Source organism: Petromyzon marinus, unplaced genomic scaffold (genome assembly GCF_048934315.1).
Source record: "Petromyzon marinus isolate PM22_M1 ecotype Great Lakes invasive population unplaced genomic scaffold, UKy_Petmar_22M1.pri1.0 PM_G_Scaffold_3, whole genome shotgun sequence".
Taxonomy (NCBI): Eukaryota; Metazoa; Chordata; class Hyperoartia; order Petromyzontiformes; family Petromyzontidae; genus Petromyzon; species Petromyzon marinus.
In genome coordinates this window covers 1,831,300-1,842,798 of record NW_027422872.1, presented here as the reverse complement: position 1 = coordinate 1,842,798, position 11,499 = coordinate 1,831,300, and positions in this window count along the sequence as shown.

Here is an 11,499-nt window from a genome sequence, read left to right as displayed (position 1 = left end):
ATAGGCTTATTTCAGCAACTTAGACTTATTAAATAGCCTTATTTCAGCAACTTACGCTTATTAAATAGGCTTATTTCAGCAACTTAGGATTATTAAATAGCCTAATTAAGTAGGCTTATTTCAGCAACTTGGGATTATTAAATAGGCTTATTTCAGAAACTTACACTGATTAAAAAGGCTTATTTCAGCAACTTAGACTTATTAAATAGCTTTATTTCAGCAACTTAGACTTATTAAATAGCCTTATTTCAGCAACTTAGACTTATTAAATAGGCTTATTTCAGCAACTTATGCTTATTAAATATACTTATTTCAGCAACTTAGGCTTATTAAATAGGCTTATTTCAGCAACTTAGACTTATTAAACAGCCTTATTTCAGCAACTTAGGCTTATTAAATAGGCTTATTTCAGCAACTTAGGCTTTTTAAATAGCCTTATTTCAGCAACTTAGACTTATTAAATAGGCTTATTTCAGCAACTTAGGCTTATTAAATAGGCCTATTAAATAGGCCTATTAAATATGCTCAATAAATAGACTTATTAAATAGGCTCATTAAATAAGCTTATTAAATAGGCTCATTAAATACTTATTAAATAGGCTTATTAAATAGACTTATTAAATAGACTTATTAAATAGGCTTATTAAATAGACTTATTAAATAGGCTTATTAAAAAGGCTTATTAAATAGACTTATTAAATAGGCTCATTAAATACTTATTAAATATGTTTATTAAATAGGTGTATTAAATAGGCTTATTAAATAGGCTTATTAAATAGGCTTATTAAATAGGCTTATTAAATAGACTTATTAAATAGCCTCATTAAATAGGCTTATTTTAGCAACTTAGGCTTATTAAATAGGTTTATTTCAGCAACTGAGGCTTATTAAATAGCCTTATTAAATAGGCTTATTTCAGCAACTTAGGCTTATTAAATAAGCTTATTTCAGCAACTTATGCTTATTAAATAGCCTTATTAAACAGGTTTATTTCAGCAACTTAGGCTTATTAAATATCATTTTTAAATAGGTTTATTTCAGCAACTTAGACTTATTAAATATACATTTTAAATAGGCTTAGTTCAGAAACTTAGGCTTATTAAATAGGCTTATTTCAGCAACTTAGGCTCATTAAATAGCCTTATTAAATAGGCTTATTTCAGCAACTTAAACTTATTAAATAGCCTTATTTCAGCAACTTAGACTTATTAAATAGGCTTATTCAGCAACTTAGGCTTATTAAATAGCCTTATTAAATAGGCTTATTTCAGAAACTTAGACTTATTAAATAGGTTTATTCAGCAACTTAGGCTTATTAAATAGGCTTATTCAGCAACTTAGGCTTATTAAATAGGCTTATTTCAGCAACTTAGGCTTATTAAATGGGCTCATTCAGCAACTTAGGCTTATTAAATAGGCTTATTTCAGCAACTTAGACTTATTAAATAGGCCTATTAAATATGCTTATTAAATAGGCTTATTTCTGCAACTTAGACTTATTAAATATGCTTATTAAATAGGCTTATTAAATAGGCTTACGCCAGCAACTTAGGCTTATTAAATAGGCTTATTAAATAGGCTTATTTCAGCAACTTAGGCTTATTAAATAGGCTTATTTCAGCAACTTAGACTTATTAAATAGCCTTATTTCAGCAAATTACGCTTATTAAATAGGCTTATTTCAGCAACTTAGGATTATTAAATAGCCTAATTAAGTAGGCTTATTTCAGCAACTTGGGATTATTAAATAGGCTTATTTCAGAAACTTACACTGATTGAAAAGGCTTATTTCAGCAACTTAGACTTATTAAATAGCTTTATTTCAGCAACTTAGACTTATTAAATAGCCTTATTTCAGCAACTTAGACTTATTAAATAGGCTTATTTCAGCAACTTATGCTTATTAAATATACTTATTTCAGCAACTTAGGCTTATTAAATAGGCTTATTTCAGCAACTTAGACTTATTAAACAGCCTTATTTCAGCAACTTAGGCTTATTAAATAGGCTTATTTCAGCAACTTAGGCTTTTTAAATAGCCTTATTTCAGCAACTTAGACTTATTAAATAGGCTTATTTCAGCAACTTAGGCTTATTAAATAGGCCTATTAAATAGGCTCAATAAATAGACTTATTAAATAGGCTCATTAAATACTTATTAAATAGGCTTATTAAATAGACTTATTAAATAGACTTATTAAATAGGCTTATTAAATAGACTTATTAAATAGGCTTATTAAAAAGGCTTATTAAATAGGCTTATTTCAGCAACTTAGACTTATTAAATAGGTTTATTCAGCAACTTAGGCTTATTAAATAGGCTTATTCAGCAACTTAGGCTTATTAAATAGGCTTATTTCAGCAACTTATGCTTCTTAAATAGGCTCATTCAGAAACTTAGGCTTATTAAATAGGCTTATTTCAGCAACTTAGACTTATTAAATAGGCCTATTAAATAGGCTTATTAAATAGGCTTATTTCAGCAACTTAGGCTCATTAAATAGCCTTATTAAACAGGCTTATTAAATAGACTTATTAAATAGGCTCATTAAACACTTATTAAATAGGCTTATTAAATAGGCTTATTAAATAGACTTATTAAATAGGCTCAATAAATAGGCTTATTAAATAGGCTTATTAAATAGGCTCAATAAATAGGTTTTTATATAGGCTTATTAAATAGGCTTATTAAATAGACTTATTAAATAGGCTTATTAAATAGGCTCAATAAATAGGCGTATTAAATAGGCTCAATAAATAGGCTTATTAAATAGGCTCAATAAATAGGCTTATTAAATAGGCTCAATAAATACTTATTAAATAGGCTCATTAAATAGATTTATTGAATAGACTTATTAAATAGGCTTATTAAATAGACTTATTAAATAGGCTTATTAAAAGGCTTATTAAATAGACTTATTAAATAGGCTCATTAAATACTTATTAAATATGTTTATTAAATAGGCGTATTAAATTGGCTTATTAAATAGGCTTATTAAATAGGCTTATTAAATAGGCTTATTAAATAGACTTATTAAATAGGCTCATTAAATACTTATTAAATATGTTTATTAAATAGGCGTATTAAATTGGCTTATTAAATAGCCTCATTAAATAGGCTTATTTCAGCAACTTAGGCTTATTAAATAAGCTTATTTCAGCAACTTATGCTTATTAAATAGCCTTATTAAACAGGTTTATTTCAGCAACTTAGGCTTATTAAATAGCATTTTTAAATAGGTTTATTTCAGCAACTTAGACTTATTAAATATACCTTTTTAAATAGGCTTAGTTCCGAAACTTAGGCTTATTAAATAGGCCTATTTCAGCAACTTAGGCTCATTAAATAGCCTTATTAAATAGGCTTATTTCAGCAACTTAGGCTTATTAAATAGGCTTATTTCAGCAACTTAAACTTATTAAATAGCCTTGTTTCAGCAACTTAGGCTTTTTAAATAGCCTTATTTCAGCAACTTAGACTTATTAAATAGGCCTATTAAATAGGCTTATTAAATAGGCTTATTTCAGCAACTTAGGCTCATTAAATAGCCTTATTAAACAGGCTTATTAAATAGACTTATTAAATAGGCTCATTAAACACTTATTAAATAGACTTATTAAATAGGCTTATTAAATAGACTTATTAAATAGGCTCAATAAATAGGCTTATTAAATAGGCTTATTAAATAGGCTCAATAAATAGGTTTTTATATAGGCTTATTAAATAGGCTTATTATATAGACTTATTAATTAGGCTCAATAAATACTTATTAAATAGGCTTATTAAATAGACTTATTAAATAGGCTTATTAAAAGGCTTATTAAATAGACTTATTAAATAGGCTCATTAAATACTTATTAAATATGTTTATTAAATAGGCGTATTAAATTGGCTTATTAAATAGGCTTATTAAATAGGCTTATTAAATAGGCTTATTAAATAGGCTTATTAAATAGACTTATTAAATAGCCTCATTAAATAGGCTTATTTCAGCAACTTAGGCTTATTAAATAAGCTTATTTCAGCAACTTATGCTTATTAAATAGCCTTATTAAACAGGTTTATTTCAGCAACTTAGGCTTATTAAATAGCATTTTTAAATAGGTTTATTTCAGCAACTTAGACTTATTAAATATACCTTTTTAAATAGGCTTAGTTCAGAAACTTAGGCTTATTAAATAGGCTTATTTCAGCAACTTAGGCTCATTAAATAGCCTTATTAAATAGGCTTATTTAAGCAACTTAGGCTTAATAAATAGGCTTATTTCAGCAACTTAAACTTATTAAATAGCCTTATTTCAGCAACTTAGGCTTTTTAAATAGCCTTATTTCAGAAACTTAGACTTATTAAATAGGCTTATTTCAGCAACTTAGGCTTATTAAATAGGCTTATTCAGCAACTTAGGCTTATTAAATAGGCTTATTTCAGCAACTTATACTTATTAAATAGGCCTATTAAATAGGCTTATTAAATAGGCTTATTAAATAGGCTTATTTCAGCAACTTAGGCTTATTAAATAGGCTTATTAAATAGGCTTATTTCAGCAACTTAGGCTTATTAAATAGGCTTATTTCAGCAACTTAGTCTTATTAAATAGCCTTATTTCAGCAACTTACGCTTATTAAATAGGCTTTTTTCAGCAACTTAGGCTTATTAAATAGCCTAATTAAGTAGGCTTATTTCAGCAACTTGGGCTTATTAAATAGGCTTATTTCAGCAACTTACGCTGATTAAAAAGGCTTATTTCAGCAACTTAGACTTATTAAATAGCCTTATTTCAGCAACTTAGACTCATTAAATAGGCTTATTTCAGCAACTTATGCTTATTAAATATACTTATTTCAGCAACTTAGGCTTATTAAATAGGCTTATTTCAGCAACTTAGACTTATTAAATAGCCTTATTTCAGCAACCTAGGCTTATTAAATAGGCTTATTTCAGCAACTTAGGCTTATTAAATAGGCTTATTCAGCAACTTAGGCTTATTAAATAGGCTTATTTCAGCAACTTAGGCTTATTAAATAGGCCTATTAAATAGACTTATTAAATAGGCTTATTAAATAGGCGCAATAAATAGGCTTATTAAATAGGCTCAATAAATAGGCTTATTAAATAGGCTCAATAAATAGGCTCATTAAATAGGCTCAATAAATAGGCTTATTAAATAGGCTCATTAAATACTTATTAAATAGGCTTATTAAATAGACTTCTTAAATAAACTTATTAAATAGGCTTATTAAATAGACTTATTAAATAGGCTTATTAAACAGGCTTATTAAATAGACTTATTAAATAGGCTCATTAAATACTTATTAAATATGTTTATTAAATAGGCGTATTAAATAGGCTTATTAAATAGGCTTATTAAATAGGTTTATTAAATAGGCTTATTAAATAGCCTCATTAAAAACTTATTAAATAGGCTTATTAAATAGGCTTATTAAATAGGCTTATTTCAGCAACTTAGGCTTATTAAATAGCCTTATTAAATAGGCTTATTTCAGCAACTTAGACTTATTAAATAGGTTTAATCAGCAATTTAGGCTTATTAAATAGGCTTATTTCAGCAACTTAGGCGTATTAAATACGATCATTCAGAAACTTAGGCTTATTAAATAGGCTTATTTCAGCAACTTAGACTTATTAAATAGGCCTATTAAATAGGCTTATTAAATAGGCTTATTTCAGCAACTTAGACTTTTTAAATAGGCCTATTAAATAGGCTTATTAAATAGACTTATTAAATAGGCTCATTAAATACTTATTAAATAGGCTTATTAAATAGGCTTATTAAATAGACTTATTAAATAGGCTCAATAAATAGGCTTATTAAATAGGCTTATTAAATAGGCTCAATAAATAGGCTTATTAAATAGGCTTATTAAATAGGCTTATTAAATAGGCTTATGAAATAGGCTTATTAAATAGGCTCAATAAATAGGCTTATTAAATAGGCTCAATAAATAGGCTTATTGAATAGGCTCAATAAATAGGCTTATTAAATAGGCTCAATAAATAGGCTTATTAAATAGGCTCATTAAATACTTATTAAATAGGCTTATTAAATAGACTTATTAAATAGACTTATCAAATAGGCTTATTAAATAGACTTATTAAATAGGCTTATTAAAAAGGCTTATTAAATAGACTTATTAAATAGGCTCATTAAATACTTATTAAATATGTTTATTAAATAGGCGTATTAAATAGGCTTATTAAATAGGCTTATTAAATAGGCTTATTAAATAGGCTTATTAAATAGACTTATTAAATAGCCTCATTAAATAGGCTTATTTTAGCAACTTAGGCTTATTAAATAGGTTTATTTCAGCAACTTAGGCTTATTAAATAAGCTTATTTCAGCAACTTATGCTTATTAAATAGCCTTATTAAACAGGTTTATTTCAGCAACTTAGGCTTATTAAATATCATTTTTAAATAGGTTTCTTTCAGCAACTTAGGCTTATTAAATAGCCTTATTAAATAGGCTTATTTCAGAAACTTAGACTTATTAAATAGGTTTATTCAGCAACTTAGGCTTATTAAATAGGCTTATTCAGCAACTTAGGCTTATTAAATAGGCTTATTTCAGCAACTTAGGCTTATTAAATGGGCTCATTCAGCAACTTAGGCTTATTAAATAGGCTTATTTCAGCAACTTAGACTTATTAAATAGGCCTATTAAATATGCTTATTAAATAGGCTTATTTCTGCAACTTAGACTTATTAAATATGCTTATTAAATAGGCTTATTAAATAGGCTTACGTCAGCAACTTAGGCTTATTAAATAGGCTTATTAAATAGGCTTATTTCAGCAACTTAGGCTTATTAAATAGGCTTATTTCAGCAACTTAGACTTATTAAATAGCCTTATTTCAGCAACTTACGCTTATTAAATAGGCTTATTTCAGCAACTTAGGATTATTAAATAGCCTAATTAAGTAGGCTTATTTCAGCAACTTGGGATTATTAAATAGGCTTATTTCAGAAACTTACACTGATTAAAAAGGCTTATTTCAGCAACTTAGACTTATTAAATAGCTTTATTTCAGCAACTTAGACTTATTAAATAGCCTTATTTCAGCAACTTAGACTTATTAAATAGGCTTATTTCAGCAACTTATGCTTATTAAATATACTTATTTCAGCAACTTAGGCTTATTAAATAGGCTTATTTCAGCAACTTAGACTTATTAAACAACCTTATTTCAGCAACTTAGGCTTATTAAATAGGCTTATTTCAGCAACTTAGGCTTTTTAAATAGCCTTATTTCAGCAACTTAGACTTATTAAATAGGCTTATTTCAGCAACTTAGGCTTATTAAATAGGCCTATTAAATAGGCCTATTAAATAGGCTCAATAAATAGACTTATTAAATAGGCTCATTAAATACTTATTAAATAGGCTTATTAAATAGACTTATTAAATAGACTTATTAAATAGGCTTATTAAATAGACTTATTAAATAGGCTTATTAAAAAGGCTTATTAAATAGGCTTATTTCAGCAACTTAGACTTATTAAATAGGTTTATTCAGCAACTTAGGCTTATTAAATAGGCTTATTCAGCAACTTAGGCTTATTAAATAGGCTTATTTCAGCAACTTATGCTTCTTAAATAGGCTCATTCAGAAACTTAGGCTTATTAAATAGGCTTATTTCAGCAACTTAGACTTATTAAATAGGCCTATTAAATAGGCTTATTAAATAGGCTTATTTCAGCAACTTAGGCTCATTAAATAGCCTTATTAAACAGGCTTATTAAATAGACTTATTAAATAGGCTCATTAAACACTTATTAAATAGGCTTATTAAATAGGCTTATTAAATAGACTTATTAAATAGGCTCAATAAATAGGCTTATTAAATAGGCTTATTAAATAGGCTCAATAAATAGGTTTTTATATAGGCTTATTAAATAGGCTTATTAAATAGACTTATTAAATAGGCTTATTAAATAGGCTCAATAAATAGGCGTATTAAATAGGCTCAATAAATAGGCTTATTAAATAGGCTCAATAAATAGGCTTATTAAATAGGCTCAATAAATACTTATTAAATAGGCTCATTAAATAGATTTATTGAATAGACTTATTAAATAGGCTTATTAAATAGACTTATTAAATAGGCTTATTAAAAGGCTTATTAAATAGACTTATTAAATAGGCTCATTAAATACTTATTAAATATGTTTATTAATTAGGCGTATTAAATTGGCTTATTAAATAGGCTTATTAAATAGGCTTATTAAATAGGCTTATTAAATAGACTTATTAAATAGGCTCATTAAATACTTATTAAATATGTTTATTCAATAGGCGTATTAAATTGGCTTATTAAATAGCCTCATTAAATAGGCTTATTTCAGCAACTTAGGCTTATTAAATAAGCTTATTTCAGCAACTTATGCTTATTAAATAGCCTTATTAAACAGGTTTATTTCAGCAACTTAGGCTTATTAAATAGCATTTTTAAATAGGTTTATTTCAGCAACTTAGACTTATTAAATATACCTTTTTAAATAGGCTTAGTTCCGAAACTTAGGCTTATTAAATAGGCCTATTTCAGCAACTTAGGCTCATTAAATAGCCTTATTAAATAGGCTTATTTCAGCAACTTAGGCTTATTAAATAGGCTTATTTCAGCAACTTAAACTTATTAAATAGCCTTGTTTCAGCAACTTAGGCTTTTTAAATAGCCTTATTTCAGCAACTTAGACTTATTAAATAGGCCTATTAAATAGGCTTATTAAATAGGCTTATTTCAGCAACTTAGGCTCATTAAATAGCCTTATTAAACAGGCTTATTAAATAGACTTATTAAATAGGCTCATTAAACACTTATTAAATAGACTTATTAAATAGGCTTATTAAATAGACTTATTAAATAGGCTCAATAAATAGGCTTATTAAATAGGCTTATTAAATAGGCTCAATAAAAAGGTTTTTATATAGGCTTATTAAATAGGCTTATTATATAGACTTATTAATTAGGCTCAATAAATACTTATTAAATAGGCTTATTAAATAGACTTATTAAATAGGCTTATTAAAAGGCTTATTAAATAGACTTATTAAATAGGCTCATTAAATACTTATTAAATATGTTTATTAAATAGGCGTATTAAATTGGCTTATTAAATAGGCTTATTAAATAGGCTTATTAAATAGGCTTATTAAATAGGCTTATTTCAGCAACTTAGGCTTATTAAATAGGCCTATTAAATAGGCCTATTAAATAGGCTCAATAAATAGACTTATTAAATAGGCTCATTAAATACTTATTAAATAGGCTTATTAAATAGACTTATTAAATAGACTTATTAAATAGGCTTATTAAATAGACTTATTAAATAGGCTTATTAAAAAGGCTTATTAAATAGGCTTATTTCAGCAACTTAGACTTATTAAATAGGTTTATTCAGCAACTTAGGCTTATTAAATAGGCTTATTCAGCAACTTAGGCTTATTAAATAGGCTTATTTCAGCAACTTATGCTTCTTAAATAGGCTCATTCAGAAACTTAGGCTTATTAAATAGGCTTATTTCAGCAACTTAGACTTATTAAATAGGCCTATTAAATAGGCTTATTAAATAGGCTTATTTCAGCAACTTAGGCTCATTAAATAGCCTTATTAAACAGGCTTATTAAATAGACTTATTAAATAGGCTCATTAAACACTTATTAAATAGGCTTATTAAATAGGCTTATTAAATAGACTTATTAAATAGGCTCAATAAATAGGCTTATTAAATAGGCTTATTAAATAGGCTCAATAAATAGGTTTTTATATAGGCTTATTAAATAGGCTTATTAAATAGACTTATTAAATAGGCTTATTAAATAGGCTCAATAAATAGGAGTATTAAATAGGCTCAATAAATAGGCTTATTAAATAGGCTCAATAAATAGGCTTATTAAATAGGCTCAATAAATACTTATTAAATAGGCTCATTAAATAGATTTATTGAATAGACTTATTAAATAGGCTTATTAAATAGACTTATTAAATAGGCTTATTAAAAGGCTTATTAAATAGACTTATTAAATAGGCTCATTAAATACTTATTAAATATGTTTATTAAATAGGCGTATTAAATTGGCTTATTAAATAGGCTTATTAAATAGGCTTATTAAATAGGCTTATTAAATAGACTTATTAAATAGGCTCATTAAATACTTATTAAATATGTTTATTAAATAGGCGTATTAAATTGGCTTATTAAATAGCCTCATTAAATAGGCTTATTTCAGCAACTTAGGCTTATTAAATAAGCTTATTTCAGCAACTTATGCTTATTAAATAGCCTTATTAAACAGGTTTATTTCAGCAACTTAGGCTTATTAAATAGCATTTTTAAATAGGTTTATTTCAGCAACTTAGACTTATTAAATATACCTTTTTAAATAGGCTTAGTTCCGAAACTTAGGCTTATTAAATAGGCCTATTTCAGCAACTTAGGCTCATTAAATAGCCTTATTAAATAGGCTTATTTCAGCAACTTAGGCTTATTAAATAGGCTTATTTCAGCAACTTAAACTTATTAAATAGCCTTGTTTCAGCAACTTAGGCTTTTTAAATAGCCTTATTTCAGCAACTTAGACTTATTAAATAGGCCTATTAAATAGGCTTATTAAATAGGCTTATTTCAGCAACTTAGGCTCATTAAATAGCCTTATTAAACAGGCTTATTAAATAGACTTATTAAATAGGCTCATTAAACACTTATTAAATAGACTTATTAAATAGGCTTATTAAATAGACTTATTAAATAGGCTCAATAAATAGGCTTATTAAATAGGCTTATTAAATAGGCTCAATAAATAGGTTTTTATATAGGCTTATTAAATAGGCTTATTATATAGACTTATTAATTAGGCTCAATAAATACTTATTAAATAGGCTTATTAAATAGACTTATTAAATAGGCTTATTAAAAGGCTTATTAAATAGACTTATTAAATAGGCTCATTAAATACTTATTAAATATGTTTATTAAATAGGCGTATTAAATTGGCTTATTAAATAGGCTTATTAAATAGGCTTATTAAATAGGCTTATTAAATAGGCTTATTAAATAGACTTATTAAATAGCCTCATTAAATAGGCTTATTTCAGCAACTTAGGCTTATTAAATAAGCTTATTTCAGCAACTTATGCTTATTAAATAGCCTTATTAAACAGGTTTATTTCAGCAACTTAGGCTTATTAAATAGCATTTTTAAATAGGTTTATTTCAGCAACTTAGACTTATTAAATATACCTTTTTAAATAGGCTTAGTTCAGAAACTTAGGCTTATTAAATAGGCTTATTTCAGCAACTTAGGCTCATTAAATAGCCTTATTAAATAGGCTTATTTAAGCAACTTAGGCTTAATAAATAGGCTTATTTCAGCAACTTAAACTTATTAAATAGCCTTATTTCAGCAACTTAGGCTTTTTAAATAGCCTTATTTCAGAAACTTAGACTTATTAAATAGGCTTATTTCAGCAAC